The sequence below is a fragment of the Podarcis pityusensis genome (assembly GCF_964106645.2).
Source record: "Podarcis pityusensis genome assembly, chromosome: 1".
NCBI lineage: Eukaryota > Metazoa > Chordata > Lepidosauria > Squamata > Lacertidae > Podarcis > Podarcis pityusensis.
The window spans coordinates 135152112-135173974 of NC_138028.1; the positions used below are offsets into that span (position 1 = coordinate 135152112).

The 21863-nt window shown below is 46.2% G+C and overlaps 1 protein-coding gene and 1 long non-coding RNA gene across 2 annotated transcripts in view; one reads left to right on the forward strand and one right to left on the reverse strand.

Moving 5' to 3' along the window:
• LOC308484753 overlaps positions 1-21863 on the reverse strand; it is a 210990-nt gene that overhangs the window by 72562 nt on the left and 116565 nt on the right. The window lies entirely within an intron of this gene.
• SH3BP4 (SH3 domain binding protein 4) overlaps positions 18685-21863 on the forward strand; it is a 38513-nt gene continuing 35334 nt past the window's right edge. The window contains exon 1 of the mRNA XM_081016357.1: positions 18685-18841. The gene's annotated coding sequence lies outside the window, so the exon portion shown is untranslated. The remainder of the gene's footprint in view (positions 18842-21863) is intronic.

Genomic DNA, 21863 nt, shown 5'->3' on the forward strand with positions numbered 1-21863 from the left:
GTTTACTATTTCTATTGATTTAAACAGGACTGAAGAGCAGTGGAGGCTGCAGTCCTTGTGGCCAACCCCCAAAATTCAGCAGTGTTCAGGCCCGGGATCACTGAAGACTCCAGTCTGCATTGCCATTTTGGCTTTTATTTGCAATAGGGCCAAGATGTCCTGACACCACTAAACCCCATGATAGCTGAGGACATATTCTAGGAATCCTTGTGATGGCAGAAGGGACTGGGATAATCCTCACAGGCCAGGTTGGAGGCAATACAGTGGTACCTCAGGTTACAGACGCTTCAGGTTACAGACTCCGCTAACCCAGAAATAGTACCTCGGGTTAAGAACTTTGCTTCAGGGTGAGAACAGAAATCATGCTCTGGCGGCGCGGTGGCAGCAGGAGGCCCCATTAGCTAAAGTGGTGCTTCAGGTTAAAAACGGTTTCAGGTTAAGAACAGACCTCCGGAACGAACTAAGTTCTTAACCCGAGGTACCACTGTATAAGCAATCACCAGCCCTAGTGACCCTTGTGTAAGATGAAAGCTCATCCCAACACTCAAAGCGGTATCTGGGGCATTCTCCTAATTCAGGTATGCCTCTCCCCTCCATCATCTGCTAAACATCTCTCCATCACCATTGCCATCACCTCACTAGACAATTATGGGGGCTTTCACGGGCCAAGCTGCCCAAAGGGCCACCCAAAGTTGGTGCCAAACCTGGCAATGCCAAGAGGTGCTACTTGATCCTAAGCATGTTTACTCAGAAGCAAGTTCCACTGAATGCACAGGATTTATTCCCTAGGAAGAAAGTGCTTTAGAGTCAGCAGCAAGCTAAATGGAATTCCAAGTAACCATTCATAAGATTGGTCTATACATTTTGTTGAAAACAGTGGGGGTGAAGTCTGAGTAAACACTCTTAGGCTCAGACTGCATCATACTTTGGATTGGGGCCACATTGCTTATTTTACATCAAGTAGGCATTGACCTCTTGATGGAAAATAAGCTACATTATTTTATTTTTGCACCATATGTATTGAACGCATCAAAGCAATTAAGTTGGAAGCCACAGTCATATTTTTAGACAAAGGGGGTCCTATCTGAAGAGGCCAGACAAATTTAGTTTAATCATAGGTGGAGGCTGTACTGAAATCTGCAGGCAATACTGCATTTAATTCCCCTGCCAAAAGAACCAATAATGTCTGAAATGCACAATGACTATAATCACAGCTTGTCACATTCGCCTTCGTCCATTCATCAGTATGGTTCTGCTAGATGGGGTTTAAGTACAGAAGAATCCCCACAGAAGAAGAGAGAGCCAGAAGGAAGCTGGTTTTGGTATTCAAAAGTGCCCAGTTTATTATGGGGAGGAATGCTCTTACTCAGGGTTCCAACCAGCCATGTCCTCTTCCACACATAGTAAACTGGGTACATTTGAATGCTAAATTTGTCTGGCTTCTTCAGATAGAAACCCTTCCTCTAAAAACACTGCAGTTCCTCAAGAGCTCAAAAGCTATGTGGTAGAAAGTAAGCAGTGTAGCTCAAATCCAAAGGCCCAAGATTCATGCCCTAAGAAGAGACCTTGCCCACAAATTTCACCTAATTCTGGCCAAAAATGTAACAAGTTAGAGACAGTTCCTTGGGGGGTGGGGCTATTTTAGAGATGTTCAGCACAAATGTTCTTTGACTTATTTGCCTGTAATGTGGCAGGCTTCAAACATTCTGAAAGGGTTATTATGCCTGCAAATTTCATTCACTTCCGTCAAAAGAGAAAACAAGTTTTGATTTCCAAATAGTGATTGAGGGTGGGGAGAAGGATTTGAACTCGGACTCCTGAGCAGAACCAGCCTCCTCACTGGTCCAAGTTGAGTCACAGTTACAAAGGCAAAATTGGGGTCTGAACCAAATCTTGTGGTCAATGCACACAGGGATGTAGTTAACTGGCTGAGCCCCCATGTTGATGGCAGTCCAAGAAAGTTTCCTTTTGCTGCACTGTAACTATTCAAACTCTCCTTCTTTCAGCCTAGCTGAAACTGATGATCCTGTCCGGCAAATCTTGTGGGAGTAGACGCAGGCTTCTGGTTAAGTTCTCCTAGGCACTGGATGACAGACCTTGACATAGCAGAAGTACCAGAAGCTTCTTTAACAGATAGAAGTGGTATTTGACATCTGCAAAGCAACCTGGTTCTTGCTTTATTTCAGATAACATGTAAACAGCTATGGCAGTTCTATTTAGATATCACTAGGAGTGGCTGGCAGGGAGCCACTGAGAGGCTGGACTGCAAGCGGCAGCCTCAATACTATCACTTACTGGGATGCTGTGGGTATAGGACAGGGCAGCCGTGAGGTTGGGAGGGGGTCAGTAGTGCTGACCTGGGCCCCAAACCGTGGGTGCTGGCACATGCATGCTACGCCATGACATCATGACATGATATCTACTGCTTGATTGTAAAAATAAATAAATCGCTAAGCGGTTTAGCAAAAAACAACAACAAACTGTTTACAAAAAATGAGACCCCCGCCCCATTTGGGAATAATAAAACATCACCAAATGCACATTTCTCCCCTTATTTGCAGTACAAAGGCTGAGCCAGTGTGTTGCTGCTGTGCAGTTTGGTTACTTCCTTTCTTCTTAAGGAGATTTGCTCTGGGCGAACAACAGCTGCACAATGAAAGGGTCATCATGCCTCCTGAAGAAATCTCTGGCAATTTCTTAAGGAGGCCCAACTTCTGCTTGGCAATCCGCTGGACCAGAACACAGGAGGAAGTCTCTGTTGCCATGTCATTTCTGGATGGTGCTGATCAGGGCCATCAGGAAACAGCAAAAAGGCTGTTCAAGGGGAATTTGGGATATCCCATCCCATCATTTTCTCAAAGTGGGATTGATTTATCAATAGTCCTTGAAAAGTGACATGCTTCTGCCTGAGGCAAAAGACAACACGGAGCCCCTTCCCCCTCTCCACCTACGGAGGCACCAGGGCTGGCAGCTGGATCTTACTTCAGTTCTGCAGATGGGCAGGTGTCCCCCTTGTACCTGAGGCAGCAGGCTCATACAGGGGTTATCCAGGGCTGTTTGGCCATGTAGCAGAGAAAGCCCTGCAACTCTTCTTACAGGGGGGGGGGGTGGCGGCCCTGGGGCTTAGGAGGAACAGCCAGAGGCAGCTGCTGTCCCTGCCCACCCAGCACCTGATGCTCCCTTTGAGTAAAGGCAGGGCCAGGCCTGCTCATGGCACATCTGGCTGCTTTCAAGATCCCATGGTTTGGAGTAAACATAAAAGTGCCAGAAAAAAATACACTTGCAGACTTTTAATTTTGTTTTCTTGGGCAGTCAGCTGAACTGCTTCATTTACTGTGACCCTGAAGCACTGAAAACCAAATGCATTCGTACACAAAGGCAGCATGTTTCAGCTTGCAACAAGAGAGCCGGATACAGAACTGCCAAAAGCTTATCTTGAACAGTTTGAAGTCATCAGAGTGAAGCCTTGACAAGACACTCTTTGTTTATAACGCCATTTGGGTGAGAATTATGAAAGTGCAGATGAGAAATAATGGCAGAAAGATACAAATCCCCCACAGTAGACAGTGAAATGAGGTTCTGCCCTTGTTGGTTAAGAATATATTTAATGAATCATGGATTCATAGAATTGCAGAGTTAGAAGGGACCCCAAGGGTCATCTTGTCCAACCAGTGCAATGCACTATCAAAAAGTTCTTCCTGGTGTTTAGTCAAAATCTCATTTGTTGTAACTTGAAGCCTTGGTTTGAATCCTACCCTCCAGAGAAGGAGAAAACTAGCTGGCTCCATCTTCCATCTGCCCTTTAGATATTTGAAGAACTTATCTCCTTGAACTTATCTCCTCTCAGTCTCCTCTTTACCGGGCTGTTTGTCAAAAGGTTTGGTTTACAGACCCTTGATCATCTTGGCCACCCTCCTCTGTACATATTCTAGCTTGTCAATATCCTTCTTAAATAGTGGTGCCCAGAACTGGACACAGGACTTCAGGTGTGGTCTGACCAAGGCAAAATAGAGTGGTACTGTTAGTTGCCTTGATAAGGGCACTTGATTTCTTTTGCTGCTGCATCACATTGTTGACTCATGTTCAGCTTGTGTCTACTAAGACTCCTAAATCCTTTTCACGTGTACTAATGGCAATCCAGGTGTTCCTCATCTTATATTTGTGCAGCTGGTTCTTCCAGCCTAAAAACCATTATTGAACAACAATGGGCAGAGGCCCTGCAACCCCCCACTTGTCACTTTTTTCCATTAGCGAACACTCTTTGGGTTCTGTCTGTCAACTAGCTTGAAATCCACCTAACCACTAACTCATCCAGCTCACATTTTACCAGCTTCTCTGCAAGAATATGAGAGTCTTTGTAAAAAGCCTTACTGAAATCAAGACACACTACATCCACATTCCCCTGATCCACCAAGCTTGTAACTACTGTATTTTTCGCTCTATAAGACACACTTTTCCCCTCCTAAAAAGTAAGGGGAAATGTGTGTGTGTCTTATGGAGCAAATGCAGGCAGGAGGCTCTGCTCAGCGCTCCCTTTAAAGAGCACGCAGTGTGTGTGTGGCTCTTGGGGGCTTTTACTTTAAAGGGAGCGCGGCTCTTGGGGGAGCCTTCATCCCGCTGCCCTGAAGAGGCTTCGCCCGGCTATCCCAGAAGCCAGAACAGCAAGAGGGATCTGGCTTCTGGGATTCAGAATATTTTTTTTCTTGTTCTCCTCCTCTAAAAACTAGGTGCATCTTATGGTCTGGTGTGTCTTATAGAGTGAAAAATACAGTATATTTAAAAAGAGAGAGATTTATCTAGCATGACTTGTGTTTGAGAAACCCATGCTGGGTCTTAGTAATCACAGCATGCTTTTCTAAGTACTCCCAGGCCAACACTTTAATTATCTGTTCTAGGACCTTTCCTGGTATCAACATCAAGCTGACTGGTCAGTAGTGACCAAGGTCTTCTCCCCCCCACCCGCTTTGCAGGTAGGGGCAATATTTGCTTGCCTCCAGTCTGCACGGACCGTACCTGTTCTCCAAGAATGCACATAGACAGAAGCTTTGAGATTATATCCACAGACTCCTTTAGTACCCTTGGGTGGAGCTCATCAGGTCCTGGAGATTCAAATTCCTTTAAAGTAGCTGGGTGTTCCCTTGCCACATCTTTTCCTATTTTGGGGTGCAGCTCCTGCCTTACTTCATTTAACCTGTTAGCACCAGGTTGGGCACTGCTTTTCTTTTGGGTGATGTCATGCGTGGTGAGCCCTCCCTTTGGTAACTTCACAGATAAGAATTAACAAGCAGTTGATAGATTTGTAGTCCTTCTATTACAGCATCATGTTGTAAGCACAAATACACAGCTCTCTGGAAGGAGGGCAGTTGGCTAGTCTAATCCTCCTTCCAGCTTCTGCAGCATTTTGGGCGCCAACAAGAAGTTCCTCCCTCCCTCTGACTCCTCTGCTCTCTGATATGTTTGGACCTCCAAGTCTGTGGTGAGGGGGGGGGGGGTCCTCCATGCTCTCAAGAGATGTCTCAACTAGCTGCCCCCTCCCCTCTTGCTCTCTTGTCATTATCTTGAAACTGGGTAACTCCTCCCTAAGCTGTTCGGCTTCTGTCTCTCTGCTTCTGAACATGCTGTGGACAAGGAAGGTGACTCTTCCCCCTCCAGCTCTGCATCAGAGAGAAGCTTGTCTGCCATTCCCAGTCCTCGTCTTCAGGCCATTCCTGGACAGGTGAAGACAGAGGCAAAGTAGGTGTTGAGCAGTTCCACCTTCTCTCTGACACCCAATAGCATTTCTTTGTCTTCTCCACACAGAGGACCTACCATCTGCTTGTTCTTCCTCTTTCTTCAAGCATAGTTGAAGAAACCTTTTTATGAGACAGAGTTACACGAATTACAGGAATATTTCACCCTGCAAAGTTTAACTAAATAGAATCAGAGAATTGGAAGGAACCACAAGGATCATCTAGCCCAACCCCCTTCAATGCAGGAAACTTTTGTCCAGTGTGGGGCTCAAACCCACAACCCTGAGATTAAGAGTCTCATGCTCTACCAACTGAGCTAGGTCAATATGCAAGCCCAGAAGGAGTGGGGGACATTTGAATCTTTCCTTATGGATTTTAGAATGTAATTTCAGCCATGTAATTATGGAGAACTTTTAGATTAATTAACTAATTAAAGATCAAGTTGTAATTGGTACTCAGGATTCAGGACTAAGAAAAATATTGCCCTGAGGACCTGGATTTCATCTTGGGGAAAGCAATCAGAATTTGCCAAGTTGGAGTGAGAGCAAGACACTGGACGTTGCAACAGGGCAACAGTGTGAGGGGTCAGATCAGTCAGGATGGAAGGTTGTAATTTGAACTGTGCAAGGAATAGCCAGAATGAAACTGTAAAAGGCGACATCAGTGACTGTGGAAGCACACACAGATTCAGGCAATGCTCTGTTTTGGACAGACCTGCCACATTTGCCACACACAAAAACAATCATTTTGCAAAAGTTTTCAAGCAAACACAGGAGTGAGTTCAGGAAGAAACAGAGAAATCAGTGTCCTGCAGTGTGAAGGAAACAGTGCCCACTGCGCAGGGAAGATGTCAGCAGCAGCACAGGGAAAAGCTTTTCCTTGACAAGTCTGCACTGATACTTTTCTTTCTTAAAAGCTGGCTTCTAGAGATCAAGTAAATGAATTATCTGAGGTTCCTGTGCAGGAGAAAGCCAAGCCATGGCTGAATGCAAACAGTTCTAACTTGCAACTTGCAGTGGAGAGTTCATTCAAACTTTGGGAATTGTCTAGGAAAACATTATCATTTACATTTGTTTGACAGTACATCTTATTAGGAAGTTGAGAACTTCATTAAGCTCCCTCCCAACACCTCCTCCAATAATTTGAGCACTGAAAGCAATGCCTAAGTCTCCAGCACTCTCCCCTTCAAAGGATTCCAAGCGCTTGGGAGCCTGTGTGTCTTAAAAGGCATTCTAAAACGGTTAAGAAATCCTGCTTACATTTTTAGTCCCTTTTCTAATGAATGCTAACATAGGATTCATTAGGAAATGGCTTGAAAATAAAACTGATAATATCATTGGAGAAATCTATGATGCAACCGCACTTGGAATACTGTGTAAAGTTCTGGTTGCCTTACCTCAAAAAGGATATTGTCGAACTACAGCCAATTAACAGATGTTAGCCTACATACCTGCAATTCCATTCACCTGGGAATAAATCCTATTTAACACACCAACACTCAGGGATGCCAACTTGAATAAAATATGGGGGGCAGATAAGCCCCGCCCCACATAATTGATCCCAAGACACACCACATGCAAACTATGTGGGGGGCCTGCAATGGCAGTGGCTGCTGCAGCTGTGGCCTTAATTTGGAAGGGGCTATGAAGAGAGAACTGAAGCCTTAGCCATAGCCAGTGTTCCTAATGAAACTTTTCAAGAAGAAGAATGATAGACATCATTTCATGGCAAGCGTCCAGCTCAGGTAATCATATTGTGCCAATCTGAAATTCCTTCTGTAATTCATTTTGATTTAGTGTTGGCCTGGAAAGGGAAAGTTGCCATAATGTTGAAATGTGACATGATGAACTGCTGATTGATCTTCACATTCTGAAAATGTATTACCCCAGAACAGCCTTGATTCATTTTTTGCTAAGTCAGAGAATGACTTTTGAATATTTTATGTTTCCCTACTGAGTCATTAAATGTTTATGTGTCTAAATGAAGCAATGTAGATATCCTCAGCATAGCAAGAGAAGGAATCAGGCTTCTTCTGATCCACCTTGAATAGAAGCACCTCTCAAGGGGACAGTGGGCAAACTGTGTCCTGGCTCTTTTGGAGAGGCATGAGGTCACTGGCCAACTCCCAATGACAAGCCCTCTCCGCCCCCTCTCCGCCCCCATTCAATGTGCACAGTACCCAAGGCACTTGAGACAAAAAATCCCAACTGAATCAGAAAATCTCCTCTCTAACAGTAAACAACATCAACAAATTACCTTTCATGATACCCCAAATAAGCCTGGAGTGACTGCCTCACTCTGCCTCATGGGGGGGGGGGCTGGACCTGACACCTAATAGGTACCTAGTAGGAGGGCCACCTATTCTTGGTAAAGCTGCAGGCAGGCAGGGAGGTTGTTGGTAAGCAAACCTGAACAAAATCCCATATCACTAACTAGAGTACCACCTTGGTCAAGGAGGTTAGGATAGGAGTTGGGCGCAATGGTAGGCAGTGGTGAGAGAGCCCAAAATCAATTGACAATCAACTGCAAACTATCAGTGGACACAATGGAGAAGTCCCGTGGAGGCCATTTGTATCCAGAATATAAATGTTGACCTTGTCTGTGCCCTGTTAATTATTCTTGAGTCCTGTGTATGCCTACTCTGCTCAGAAGCAAGCCCCAATGAGTTCAGTGGGACTGATTTCTGGGTAAGTATGTCTAGGATCACAGCCAAAGTGTGCAGATGCCAAGTTCTGAATCAAGTTTATTGTTCAGACAGCTGCAATATCCTGTCTCCTACTTAGAGTTCTACAAAAGAGGTGGGCAGGGTATAAACAATACAATTGTTGTTATTATTTCTGGACAAATTTGTGGGGGCAGATCAACTGGTACTTCGTAACAATCACTATTGACGATGGAATAAATGTTACCACCCATTTGTGCTTCATATCCTTTTTGCAGACTCCATACAACAGGAGGGCCCTGAGTTTATACTCTTGAACCGACACAGGGATGCAACTCACAACAGAGTGGGTGAGCAAGATAAAACTAATCTGTTCTGTTTCCCATGCTGGCAATCAGTGCTGTGCTGAAAATAAGGCATGAGAGCAGGCACTGAGTATCTCCACATTTAGGAAGCACCAGCAAAGAACAAGGCAATGCAAAGAGCACTGTAGTGATTTACTAGCTGTCATAATACTTGTACCACCAGAGGCTACAAGTACATTGCATTTTAAAATGCAGCCTCATGTTAAATCTATTACAACAGCAAGCAACAGACACAGTACGATGGCAGCTACATTTATATGGATCTGCTCTTCCCTACTTGACGCCTGCTAGTTCAGTCAGATACTGGCAAATGACTCAGTCCTGATCTGAAACTCTCATTTGCACCGTTTCTGGTCAACTTTGAGGTCTGAGGAAAGACCACGGAGTAGTTGCTTTGATTACAGAATGTCCAGGCTCAGTCTCTGGAAGTTCCCCTTGAAAACCTTTTGATTGATTAAAAGGGCACATGTAGACAATATTTTTAAACAAAATTTAAAGATTTTTAATACAACAGACCCTCCAAGTGTGCATGACACAAGCACGCCCCATGGCATGCGAGAGTGATGCGAGCACACCCTGTGGCATGCATGCATGGACACCACAGAATTAGGGGGCCCAGCCCCCTCCTTGAAAATGTTGAGGGTCCCTTGACCCCACAACCCCTGATGGCGCCCCTGGTAGGATGTCCCTATTTTCATCGGAAAAATGTTGGAAGGTGTGGAGTTATGCGACCCCTGAGCCAAGGAGATAGGTAACTACACAACCTTTAGAAAACCTCTGAAGGCAGCCCTCTATAGGGAAGTTTTTAAATGTTTTATTATGTTTTTATATATGTTGGAAGCCACCCAGACTGTCTGGAGGAACCCAGTCAGATGGGTGTGGTTTATTATTATCATTATCATTATTGAATAGGACATCCCTATTTTCATTGGAGAAATGTTGGTGATCATGATACAAATGCTAACAAAAATGCAGATGGTAAGCACTATTTTAAAATAAGCCCTCTAAACAACAGTAACCTGTGGCTGAGGGAGAATGACTGGCCCAGACTCACCCAGGTTGCTTCTTGGTTCAGTGTAGAACCTCAGTCTGCCTGGAAAAACTCTCTCTTTTACACTACAATGACTCACTAGCTCTCATTCTGCCTTTCTGTCTAGACAATATACCTGAGGGACAATCCTATTAAAATTTCATCCTAAATTAACCCCTGCTTATTTTAGGATGAAAAGAAAAACATCAACTTTTGCATATTAATTAGCAGCTTTAGGCACATGTTCAGGCTTTGCCCAATAATTCCATGTCCTCTTGCTCTCAGATGCACCTAAGCCAGCTATCTTTAGATGCACTAAAGAATGAGATCCTGCTATCTCCCAAACTAGTTAGGGCAGAGAGTCTGCATAACAGCACTTCCTGATGCTTAGTGCTAACTAGATAATCTATTGTTGACTCAATACTCAGACTCGATTGTAAATGTTATTTTTACAGGTGTGACTTTCTAAAAACTTCTTCAGGCCAATGAATCGAACCACGTTGGATGGATGAGTGGCACAATGGCTCTTGCTAGGACTGAGGAACAGTAACTGGTGCAGGAGCCTTAAAATAGCCCTGGTGTAAGGACGTGGGTGAGGACAACGCGCCAGTGCAGTTGTTCCATTGTGCTGGGCCTAGGACTCTTACCCAGGATACCCTAAAGAGAGGTTAAATGGGCTGAACCAGGGCTTATGTTACCTAAAAAATGAGGTGCTGATGCTCATATATTGATAAAAGTGCCATGAGTACTGACACAAAATGACTGCCATGGGTAGCAACAAAAGAAGCACCCGTACTTCATACTGGTCAGTAGTGCCATAAAAAACCAAAACACCCTGGGCAGAACTAGGTATGTTATGGCAACCCCAGGTGTTGGACCAGCAAGTTGCCAGGGAAAACTGGTGAGGGGATTTTTGAACCCACATTTGTAAATGTCATGTATCTTCACCCAGTTTTAACAGATGAATTATCTTGTGTACTTTCTCTGGATTAAGAGATGCCTGAACATGCAGTGTATGCCCACTGGTGCTGTCTGGCAACAAAAGCATCTTTCTCTTACCACATCTAATTGCAGCTATAAATCAAGAATTGTTACAGATCTGGTGTAACAGACTTTGTGGGTGCCAAGGCACCCATAACTGCTAAAGATAGGGAACAATAACATTTTGAGTTTTGAAGGGAAGATGACAGAGGTTAGATTTAAAATGCAGGCTAAACCAGAAAATCACAGTCTCAGTGCCTGGAACCCCCAGGAATCTTGCTTGGCAGAGAGAGGCGGAGGCACCCAACTTTTGCAATAATATCCCTTTCTTAGCTGCACCAGATTTGCTCCTAGTAGCCCCATCCTAGGGATTATTGTGCAAATATAAGGAGGAAGAAAGAAGCCTTGCTCCAGGGGTGTGAAAAGGGAGGGAGGGGAGAGGAAGAGAGATAATGAAGCGGGGTGGGGGGTGCAATCCATTGCTAGAGAAAGCTTATGCACTGAGAGCCAGTGTGGTGTAGTGGTTAGAGCGGTGGACTCGTAATCTGGGGAACCGGGTTCGCGTCTCCGTTCCTCCACCTGCAGCTGCTGGGTGACCTTGGGCCAGTCACACTTCTCTGAAGTCTCTCAGCCCCACTCACCTCACAGAGTGTTTGTTGTGGGGGAGGAAGGGAAAGGAGAATGTTAGCCCTTAAAGGGAGTGAAAGGTGGGATATCAAATCCAAACTCTTCTCTTTTTCTTCTTCTCCCATGAAAGATAGAATGGGCAAAAAGGTACACAGAATACCAGAAAATTGCTTTGGGAACTGTGTCATTGTGTACTTTTATTTTTAAAGAGTGACAGGAGTGCTTGTCTGCTCAAAATAGTGGTCAGCTTTTATGATTATTATTTTTTAAATGATGATGAGCTTAATTGCAATCCAGGGATAATGCCCTAGGGTGAGTTGGGGATCCTGTCACTGAGAGTATATGGGAGATTCTAACTGGGCCAGGAAAATGGCCTGCTGGATTTCTCTAGACAATGTTAAACTGTCCCCTTGATTTTTCTGGTCAATTTCACAAATAAAATTACCTTATATTGTTGTGGTCTTACCATTAAAAAAAAAAAGTCAGAGGCAGCATAGAAATTGAGGGCATCTTGTTTCAGGAGAGGAAGTAATTAATTAAGAGTTTGTGAGAGCTGAAGTGCTACAGGCAAAGTATTGCAAAACAGGCAAAAGTCTTTAATGAAAGGACTTGTGGTGCAGGAAACAAAAGGAAATGCACAATGAGAAATCAAGAACGAAGAGGCATCTCAGTACACCATCCAGCTTTGCCAGGGATCACCCCCCCCCTCCCCCAACCTGGCCTCAGCTGTAAATTTTTCTGTTCACACCTGCAAAGAGATTGTGTTGTTATTATGTTCTTTCTCTCCGTAACACATTTTTTTCAATAACCAAAAAGATGGGTGTAGCACTGGGTGGGGGGCGGTGTGTGTGTGTGTGTGTGTGTGTGTGTGTGTGGATGATCTAGTGCCACATGGACCTCCTGCAAAATTAAACAAACCGTTACACAAACAGCTCCTCATCTGGAAACAGCTTGCTGAACTGGCCGCATGTGGCTCACAGGAGGAAGACGGCATTTCAGGAAATATTCCTTTGCTGGGCCACGTTAGGTGATACTGCAGCAGCAATGGGATGGTTAGATGTTTTAGCGGGGTAAGCTCCACGCACCAGGCGTATCAAACAAAGCCATGCTGAGAAAACTGAGCTGTGCTGTGCGGTGAGAATCCAGTGGAGTGGCCAAGTGCTTTCTCAGATTCTGATTGTGTATTTTACTACATGTAACATCAGTGGCTGCTTGTAGCATCCTGTTCTGAATATACGTGAGAAATGTCTAGACAAGTTTGGAATCAAGACTTCAGGGCAGGGATAGGCGAAGGCAGCCTTACAAGGAAGCAACTCCTCAGGCAGAAGATTTTGGATGTCATTAAGCGAGGCAGGGTAAGAACCAGCTTGACCTGACTTGTGGAACAAAATACTCCAAAATGAGCAGGAACACAGTATGCATTTTATGCAGCTTCTGCTCATTCAATAAAAATTATGCAGGGAAATCTCCTAGTGAGTTATGCTCTGTGTTAGGAGGATAAGTACCATTAAGATCCAGTACGAAAATGTCTTGGGCTGGTCTTAAGAGGTGTGCCCCCTGCAACCCTTGTTGACAGTAAACAGACAAGAGTGGCATCAATCACAACTTAGGGTGCTTCCAGCTGGGTGTTTATTGTGGGATGGGGTGGGTGGTGATGATGATGATGATGATGATTGCAGCATACAGCACAAGATATTATGGGCTGCCCCGTGAATCCGCTGGATGAAATAGCGGAAGAATGTTGCCTCAGGAGAGTGAGGAAAATTCTCAGGGATGATTCATACCCTGGCTGGCACTTTCTTGATCTCCTGCCCTCAGGCAGAAGATATAGAAGCAGGATTAGTCGCGCCAACAGGGTAAAGAACAGCTTCTATCCGTGGGCTGTCAGGCTGCTGAATGAAAAGATAACAACAGGGCAACCGACTTTCGGGTTTGGTGTGCGTGCGTCAGTAAATGAGGGGAATTAAGACTAAGAGAGCTGAGTGGGGGGTGCTCGTGTAATCTCACTGTATACAAGTTGTACAAGTGACAATAAGGTATTTCAATTTCAAGCATCCATACAACATTGTTAAACTCAAAATGCCAGTGTGTATTTCTCCCCACAGAAAATCAGATAAATTGTTTGTGTGATGTGGGGACTTGTATGCAGTACTAATATCCTGTCTGTTGCCATGCCTACTCATCAGAGTCTGGCTTGCATGCATGGTATTGCCTGAAAAGGAAAGAAACGCACTGTATGTTTGGGAGGATAGAAAGGAGAGCAACCAAGTTAGGAAGCTGCCCAGAGTTGGCTGAGGCAGCCCAGTCAGATGGACAGTTGTTGTTGTTGTTGTTGTTGTTGTTGTTGTTACACCCACCTGTAAGTGACAGTGGGAGTTCTGTGTGTAGAAAGAAAGGAGAGAGTTCTAATTTTAACAGGAAGGAGAACGACACTGAACTCATCCCCTACCTTAGGCTCATTTCCCTCTATCCTCCCTATTCTGCTTGGAAAGTGAAGGTCTGCGGAGACTCTGCACCCCTCCCCTTTTGGTTCTGTGACTCTTCTCTTTCACACTCCCTCAGCTCTGCTTTTTCAGTGGGACTTGGGCAGTTCTTTGTTTGAACACAGATCTACCAATCTCCTATCCGGTCTGCCTCTCAGCCTAAAATAAGAATGAGGGGTGGAGGAGCCATTACTTGAGAGCTTTCTGCACCACTGAGTTTAACCAGTCTCACGTTGCTTCCTAATATCATGTCAATGGGTACATTTCCAAATCATTCCAGCTGTTTAGGTTCACAGTGAACATACTTCCTACATATAAGTATAATATATAAAAAAGAAAAAGTGAAGTGTAGCAAGCTTTCTACCAACAGCAGCAAAATGTGCCCTTCAGTGATTATTCTGAAAACAATAATTCTCTACACAAAGCAGTACAATAGCACACTATTAATGGAACATGCCTGCAATAAAGAATAGCCTATTTAAGGCCTTCAACAATAAAAGGGATCTTGTGTTATGGTTTTGTGTATCATCTAACGGGATACACTGTGTTCTCGATTATTTTGCAGGAAAGAAAACATCCTTTCAGTGTTATACACTGTATCTTTGAATCTCTCTTTAAGGTTTTGGTATCGTTTCTGATTTTCAGCCGCAGATTTCTGCTTCATTTGACTCTAGACATTATTGTGCCAGAAAGAAGCACTATTATAAGCTCACTGGGAAAGAGACAGAAATGGGACTTACAAGGACTTCACTGGGCTAGATCATACATGCAGCGGGTCTTTTCTTTGGCATTCTTCCCTTCCTATTTTTAGCCTTTTAAGAGCTGCTTCCACTTCCTTCTTTTTAAGCAATCTGTTAAGAATGGGCTCAGGTGAACATCCATGTGGTGATGACTTCATCTCTGACTGCTCGCAGCTGCCTGCCTGCTTGGAAAAGGCCAGCGTAAACAAAATGAGCACATGCTGAAAACTCCCAGTGATGGAGCTATTATGTGAAAGATGCAACAACAACATTGTTAATCATTAGCTGCATTGCATGAACTGATGGAGTGGATTACTGATACTTGCATTGTCAGGAACATTTCATTCCACAGAACAGTTTTTCAGGGAAAGTTGAATGGAAAAAATAAAACCGATTCACTTGAAAATATTCTAGAACTGATGCTGAAAACCCACAGTGGCATTTGCCTGAAAGTGAGGTTCCTGCCCCAGGCACCCAGCTAAGCTCCCTGCTTGCCTGCTTACTTGGAGCTGCACAGGGGCAAGTGGGCTTCCCCTGGAGCTGTTTCTGTCCAGCTGATGGAGCCCAACCTTCCTGCAGCTTCCCAGTCCACTTTACAGACCAATCAGTTCAGTAGTCTCTCCCCACCACTCAAGTGGGCAGCTCTATTGTCTTTTTAATTTTTTCCCCAAGTGGTGCCTGTACAAACACATTGTGAAACTCCCTCCCCACAGAAGGGCACCTGAGACACACATTTCAGCATCCTCCAAATTTTCTTGATTGTAATTTTTTAAGTGTTGTAAATATTGCCTTTAAATTTTTTTGCAACCCACCTGGGGCCTCATGCTGAGGGGCAGGCAATAAATCAGATCAATGACTAGAGTTTAAAAACATATATATTTAAAAAATAGAATAATTTTTAAAACAGATATGCTTAGGGACCAGTTCCCAGCTCTACAGTGCTACAGTATATTCATCCAGCTTCTCCTAAAAACATGAAGCATGTTTCCCCTGACCTAGACTCAAGAGAGAATACTATGTCTGACAAAAACATAGTGAATATACTTCCACACTGGAAACACTGCTAAAATAGGGCTGCTCAGAAAAATGGCATCTGGGTGGATATTTGCTGAATTGGCCAAAAGCATGGACATATGGCAAGTTAGGCTATTTTTATTATTAAAATCTGAAAAAAATCAAAGAAAAGCCCCAAAATGTTTTTTTGGGGGGGGGGGGTGTTCTCAAGAAAGGCTCAGCAACTCTGTCTGGATTTTCACTTTGGGGAAAATGGCAATCCTAGCTAAAATTATGTTCACCCTCCCTACAACACTGGTATGTGGTAGCCTGGAGGGGGGTGAACTTTCTCCATTTGTCCGTTTGCAGTACAAGAGGCTGTGCAGAAGTGTAATGTCTCCTCTGACCAGTTCTAGCAGGGCAGTTTGCCCCTGAATGCCCCCCCCCCTGCTAAGAGCCATTCACTGATCACTGCATTCTTGGAATAGATGGTGATGCAAAGGCAAATGAGGAAAGTGAAGCTCTTCCAAATACATACAGAAGCTGATCAAAAGAAGAAGACAAATCATTTCCCCCCTCTCCTCCACTGTTTGATGGGGCAAGTAGCAGATTGCAGGAGATGGGACAAAAGCACATCATGGCTCTTACGCTGTTTTGGGTTGGCAGATCCTGCTTGCATCGCTCTGCAGTAGGTGATTGTTCTGGAGTTATCAAACCTGCAGTGCTGCAAAGGATGGATTCTATCAAGCATATAAAGATGAAATCATCACGCCTGCTTCTCTAAAATGTAGGGGGAAATTCACCAATAGCTCAGCTTCCTATCACCTGCACTCTCTGCTACTGTCACAAACTTGATTCCTGGCTAGCTAGTTACGGAAACATATATGAAGCTGCAATCCTATTCCCATACATGCAGAAGTACCGGTATATTGAACTCAATGAGTAACTTCTGAGGCTCCTTTGGGAAGATGGGCAGGATATAAACAGCCCTGAGATATTTGGGCAGTCTGCTTTGCTTCTCTGAAAGATGCCTGCTGCTCCTCAGTGGCTGCAGCAGAGGAGAATATATTAGCTGCCTGGACTGAATTCACAAAAGCCCCTGTGCAGATGAGACCATGACAAGAGTCAGGAATAGAGGAGGGAGGGAAATGAGGCATTTAAGTAATTTTAAGACTCTGAACTTAAGGGACTTGGGGTTACCCTCTTGAGATAGTAATGTGTATTACTTCAAAACAGCAGTGTGCCAATATCCCTCCTTCAATTTACTGAAAGTTTTCTTCATCTACAAAATAAACTTCCATTTTTCTGCCTCACTTGGAAGGTGTTCTGGAATTTTTCTATAATTTTGTTGCTGTGGCATTGTGCTTAGTTGCTTTATCAGCATGCTCCTACAGAAAAACCCAGCCTATGACGGAGGCTTTCAAGAAGTGTGGACACCCAAGAAGGCTGCCGACCACTGAGAGGATTAGAGGAGTTCTCACAGACACGCTCTGACAACCTGGAAGGTATGGTAAGGGCCACAAATACATGGTACTCTGCTAGGGTTGCCACCTTTGTTCTAGCAAAAGACAAGCGAGGATGGTGGCATGCAGGTAGGAGTGGTGGTGGTGGAGGGGGGGGGCAGCAATTTTCTTTTCCACCTGGTGCTGAAATTACTTCAAAGCACTCCATTATGATCTACTGCAGCCCAGCCATACGGCCCCTCTGGAATTTGTCACTGCACAAACACACACAATTGTTATTATTATTTTGTAGATCTGTCTATGCTTTGCAACCCAGAGCTGAAATTTACATGACTTTTCACAAACCCTTTCACACACTTGCAGGCCAGAGCAAAGTAAATAAATAAAGGCGGGCATATTCTGATGAGGGGGAGAGCTTTGTTCCACATGTCAAATTTCTGAAAAAGAGAGAAAATATGACAGAGTGGCAGGCTGGGGGGTGAGAAAGCCTTGTGGGGAGCAACTTCACTCCCACCCTCCTCTCTCAAATATAATGCAGATAAATAACTACTGTATGTTCAGAACTGGGCTACACCAACACAAACCGCTTGCTTCTAGAGCCTCAGAACCTGTTTGTCTCTGAGGGGCGCAGTGCTCCCAGGCTGCAACTCTGCAGATGCCACCTTAACCCAGCCAAAGCTGCAGGGAACTGGAAGGGACAACATGAAGCCTGGCCCTGGTTTGCTCCTCCTTGGGGTGGAATGGGGAGAGGGAGCAAGGAGAAAAAAGGAAAGGAAAGATGGGAGAGACAGTTTCTCCAGCCAAGCCGGCAAAGCCTTCCCTGCAAGAGCAGAGGCAGGCAATTGGAGAGGATCCTTAACTTGGCACACAGGAGAAAGAGGCAATAAAGGGCAAACTGTCCTGTATTGAACCAATATAGGACACAACGTTTTACTCTGAAATAAGGGACAATCCTGTATTAAAGAGGACAGGTGGCAATCCTATACCCCACCTCTGAAAATCCCAACATTTTCTCTCCCCTTCCATAATTCTCAGAAGGAAGTTCAGTTCTCATTAATGGATGGAGAACAGTTAAAAAAGAAAACCACCGAAGGAATTTTGTTATTTGTAAAATGTATGTATATTTAAGCAACTCTCCAGCTCCGTGGTGACCCTCTTCTTTATTCCCGAGTGGGGGTGACCTGACCTTCTGCCTCCAAGTCCTACCCGGGGGGGGGGGTCAGACCCTCCTTCCACCATCTTTTCCGTGATCGTTCTCCTGACCCGGAGAAAGAGGCTGGGGGCTTGGCCGTGGCGCTTGGCCCTCCTTCTCCCCCCCCCCCGAAAGGCGGAGGGCGCCCCTTGCACAGCCCTCCCAAATCCACGGGGGAAACGGCAAGGCTCCCGCTCGCTCGCTTCTTGTTTTTTACGTTCCCCTTCAATGCCAGGGAGCCCGGAGGGGGGGGGGTTTCCGCTGGCGCTTTCGCCAGCCCTCCGCTTCCCGCGGGGCCGAGGGGGGGGCGCGGATCCCGGCTGGGTGCCTTCCTCCTCCTCCTCCTCCTCCTCCTCGCGGCGGGGCGTCCCCCTTCCACGCCCGGCCCCTCCAGTGACATCAGCGAGGAGGTCCCTGCGCGGACGTCGAGGGGACGCCGAGGCGCTCGCTCGCTCGCCCGCCAGCCTCGCCTCCTGCTCGGCTCCCTTCCCGGCCGGACCAGGCGAGGGGCTGGGCGCCGGAGCGCTGCCCTCCTTGCTGGCCCCGGGGCGGGCGGCTCGACGGCCGGCGGAGGAGGTAAGGGAGCTCCCCCTCCCGCGGGGCTCGGACACCTCCCTCCAAGTCCGGGGTCAGGGAGGGGGCGAAGTGAAGCTTCTGGGCTGGAGGGCTGGTGCGCGGAGGACCCCGAGGGAGGCGGGCAGCGAGCGGGGCGGGGCGGGGATCCGGGGTTGTTTTGGGGGGACTGGGGGGGGGCTCTCCCTTGGACCATGCTGGCTGGGGTCTGCAATCCCCCCCAGGGATGCGGACTGGGAGCGGGGCGGAGAAGCCCAGGCGCCGGGCCCAGGCGCCGCGCCCCTCGAGGGAGCTCCCCGGCGCGCCGCTGCTCGCCTTTCGGGCGGAGGGGGACTCGCCGCTCCCCGGCCAGCCTTCGGCCGCCCCCGGTCCTTCGCTCGGAGCGCCCGGCGTGCTGGTGGCTTCATCCGGCTCGGGGTGGTCTCCTTTCCTTGGAGAATGGGAAGAGCAGCTGGGGGGCGAGCGACGCGGATGGAGCCGGGGGGCTGCCCGGGCTGGATGCAAAGAAGGGAAATTCTGGCCCCGTGGGGTCGGCGGGTTCCCTTTGGGGCCCCGGACGGCGCCTCCTTCCGGCGCCCCGTGTGGCTTTGCGGATCCAGAAGAAGAACCCGCCGCAGTTCCCCGAGGCTGTGATCGTGGGAGTGAGCCCTAGTGAAGTCGGTCGAGTACACGTGGAGAAGGCTTATCTGATGTGTTGAAAACAATGGCTGTTCTTCTGAACCCCACTCTTAAGTCGAATTTTTACACCAAAAGTTTAACCAGGCTTTGTTCTGAGGATCTCCTGCATAGCACCGCAAAGGGGGAATGTTAGTAAAACCAGGAGGAGAAATGTGATCAGTATGATCCGGTTCCTTTGGGGAGGGGTAATTCTGTGTTGGCTGGTGGTCTGGCTTGTTTCTGTCCATGGCTGTATTTTGTATGGTTGATTATAGATGGTTGATTATAGATTATAGATGGGTGTGCTGTGGTTTTCATTGTATTTGCTAAATTGCTTAAATTACTAGGTTTTGTTGCTGTATTGCGTGAACTGCTCTCAATTATCTCTGAAGAGTGGGATATAAATAAAATTATCATTGTTTATTATCCTTATCCAAGCAGCCTATTATAAGTTGCACCCAAATCTTCTAATACAAAGCAGCAGAAAAAATTGGCCATTCCTCCATGATATTTACAGGACATTATATTCTGCTGATGCTTTTGTTTATTTTTTTAAACTTTACTATAACTAGTAGTAGCAAAAAAAGTGCTTACGGGCAAAAGGTTGTTCTTCAGTTGTGTAAATCATTGCAGCAACCTGAATAGCAGCGCAAACAGTTCCTGCGTTATGTGCCCTCCCCAAACCCCTTTACATCTACTGAGATGATAGAGACATTTAAGTATTTATAATGTACTATAAAACTAGAAACTCAGTCCGGATTAGAAAAACAATCTTTTTATGACATTTTAGTATTTGCATGGGGATAGCTAAACTTTCAAAGCTGTTGGCTAAGGCTGCTGGTGAGGAGTCAGAAAGTAGAGATGACCTCTCTTATTGTACTGGGCAAATCAGTTCTTAGTGCTTTAGTTTCTTCTCCACACACCCTACTTATTCCCACAGAGCAGGGGGCAGCAGAACATTTACTTGGCATCACGCTGATCGGGCTATTTGCCTTCAAGTTCTGAGAGAACTTTGGTAGTATCCAGTTCTAGACAGGTCCCGCTCAGGACATTTTGCCTGCCCAAGAGGCTGCAGCAGACACAAATCCAGGACTCTTGGTACATCGGAAGATTTGGTGTACAGTGACCAATGCCGCTTAATGCACTACCCGGCAGATGTTGCTGCACCACAGCTCCATCAGCCCTGACCTTTGTCCATGCTGACGGGGTGTGTGTGTGTGTGATGGGACTTTGAGTCACAACCTCTGGATGGTGGAAGATTACCCATCCCTCTCTTAGACCCTAACCTCACTACATTTAAGGCAGCACCATAGCACTTTAAACATCCCTGAAAGAACCCCGTGAACTATAGTTTGTTAAGGTGCTCAGCATTGTTGGAAGACCCCGTTCCCCTCAAAGGGCTGCAATCTGCAGAGTTCCCTGGGAAGAGGGGTTGATTGTCACTGTGTAGAAATTGTAGCACTGGGGGGAATAGGGGTCTCCTGACAATTTTCCTTGACAGGCTTCTTTGGGGGAGCCCAGGACTGCTTGAAGTGATGATGCTTTAAAAGTACAGGGCAGGTGAGGGGATTCTGAGGGGCAGCACTTGAGCTGCATGCCAACATGAGTGACTTCCTGGCTCAGTCCTGATCCAGCAAACATAGGAGCCAACTCCAAGGGGCCAATGTCCCTTCGGCCCACCCAATAAAATATTTGAGGGGCTGTGCCCCCCCAAGTTGATGGGCGTTGCCTTTCAAATGGTGTGTGTGTACACTGTGTTAATTATGTGGGGTGGGGCTTACCTGCCCCCTCCCCTATTTTACTCAAGTTGGCACCCTTGCTTGCAAATGATGGTGTTTGAAGAGACGGTCCCTTAATATTTATGTGTGGTGACAGCGTGGAAGAAACAAACCCTCTGCTCACTTGTTTTATTCCCTCTAACTGTGCGGCTCTGTTTGTGAGAAGATAAGCAAACTGCCTGAAGTGATTTTGAGAATTCTGCCTTTCATGGACTGTGTGGATCAGACACAGGCCATTGCAGCTGAGCCTGCAAACTCTGCCTAAGTAAACCTTGGGTGACACTGACCTAGGTGCAGTGTGAGTCTGCTTTGCTGCTTAAGAATCTCTGAGGTCTTTTTTAACTATATGGTGGGGCTCAGATATTTATTTATTTTCATTCATTAAACTTATATCCTGCCCTTCCAGCCAAAGGAGGCCAGGGCTGCAAGGGACACCAATTACACCAAAACCAGCCCCTTAACCTTAGCCCAGTAGCTGATGGCAGCCAGTGCAATTCTTTCAACAGTGGGGTGACCTGTTGGCAATATCCTGCCAGCTGCAGCTTCTGGACCCACCTCAAGGGCAGCCCCACAAAGAGCGCATTGCAGTA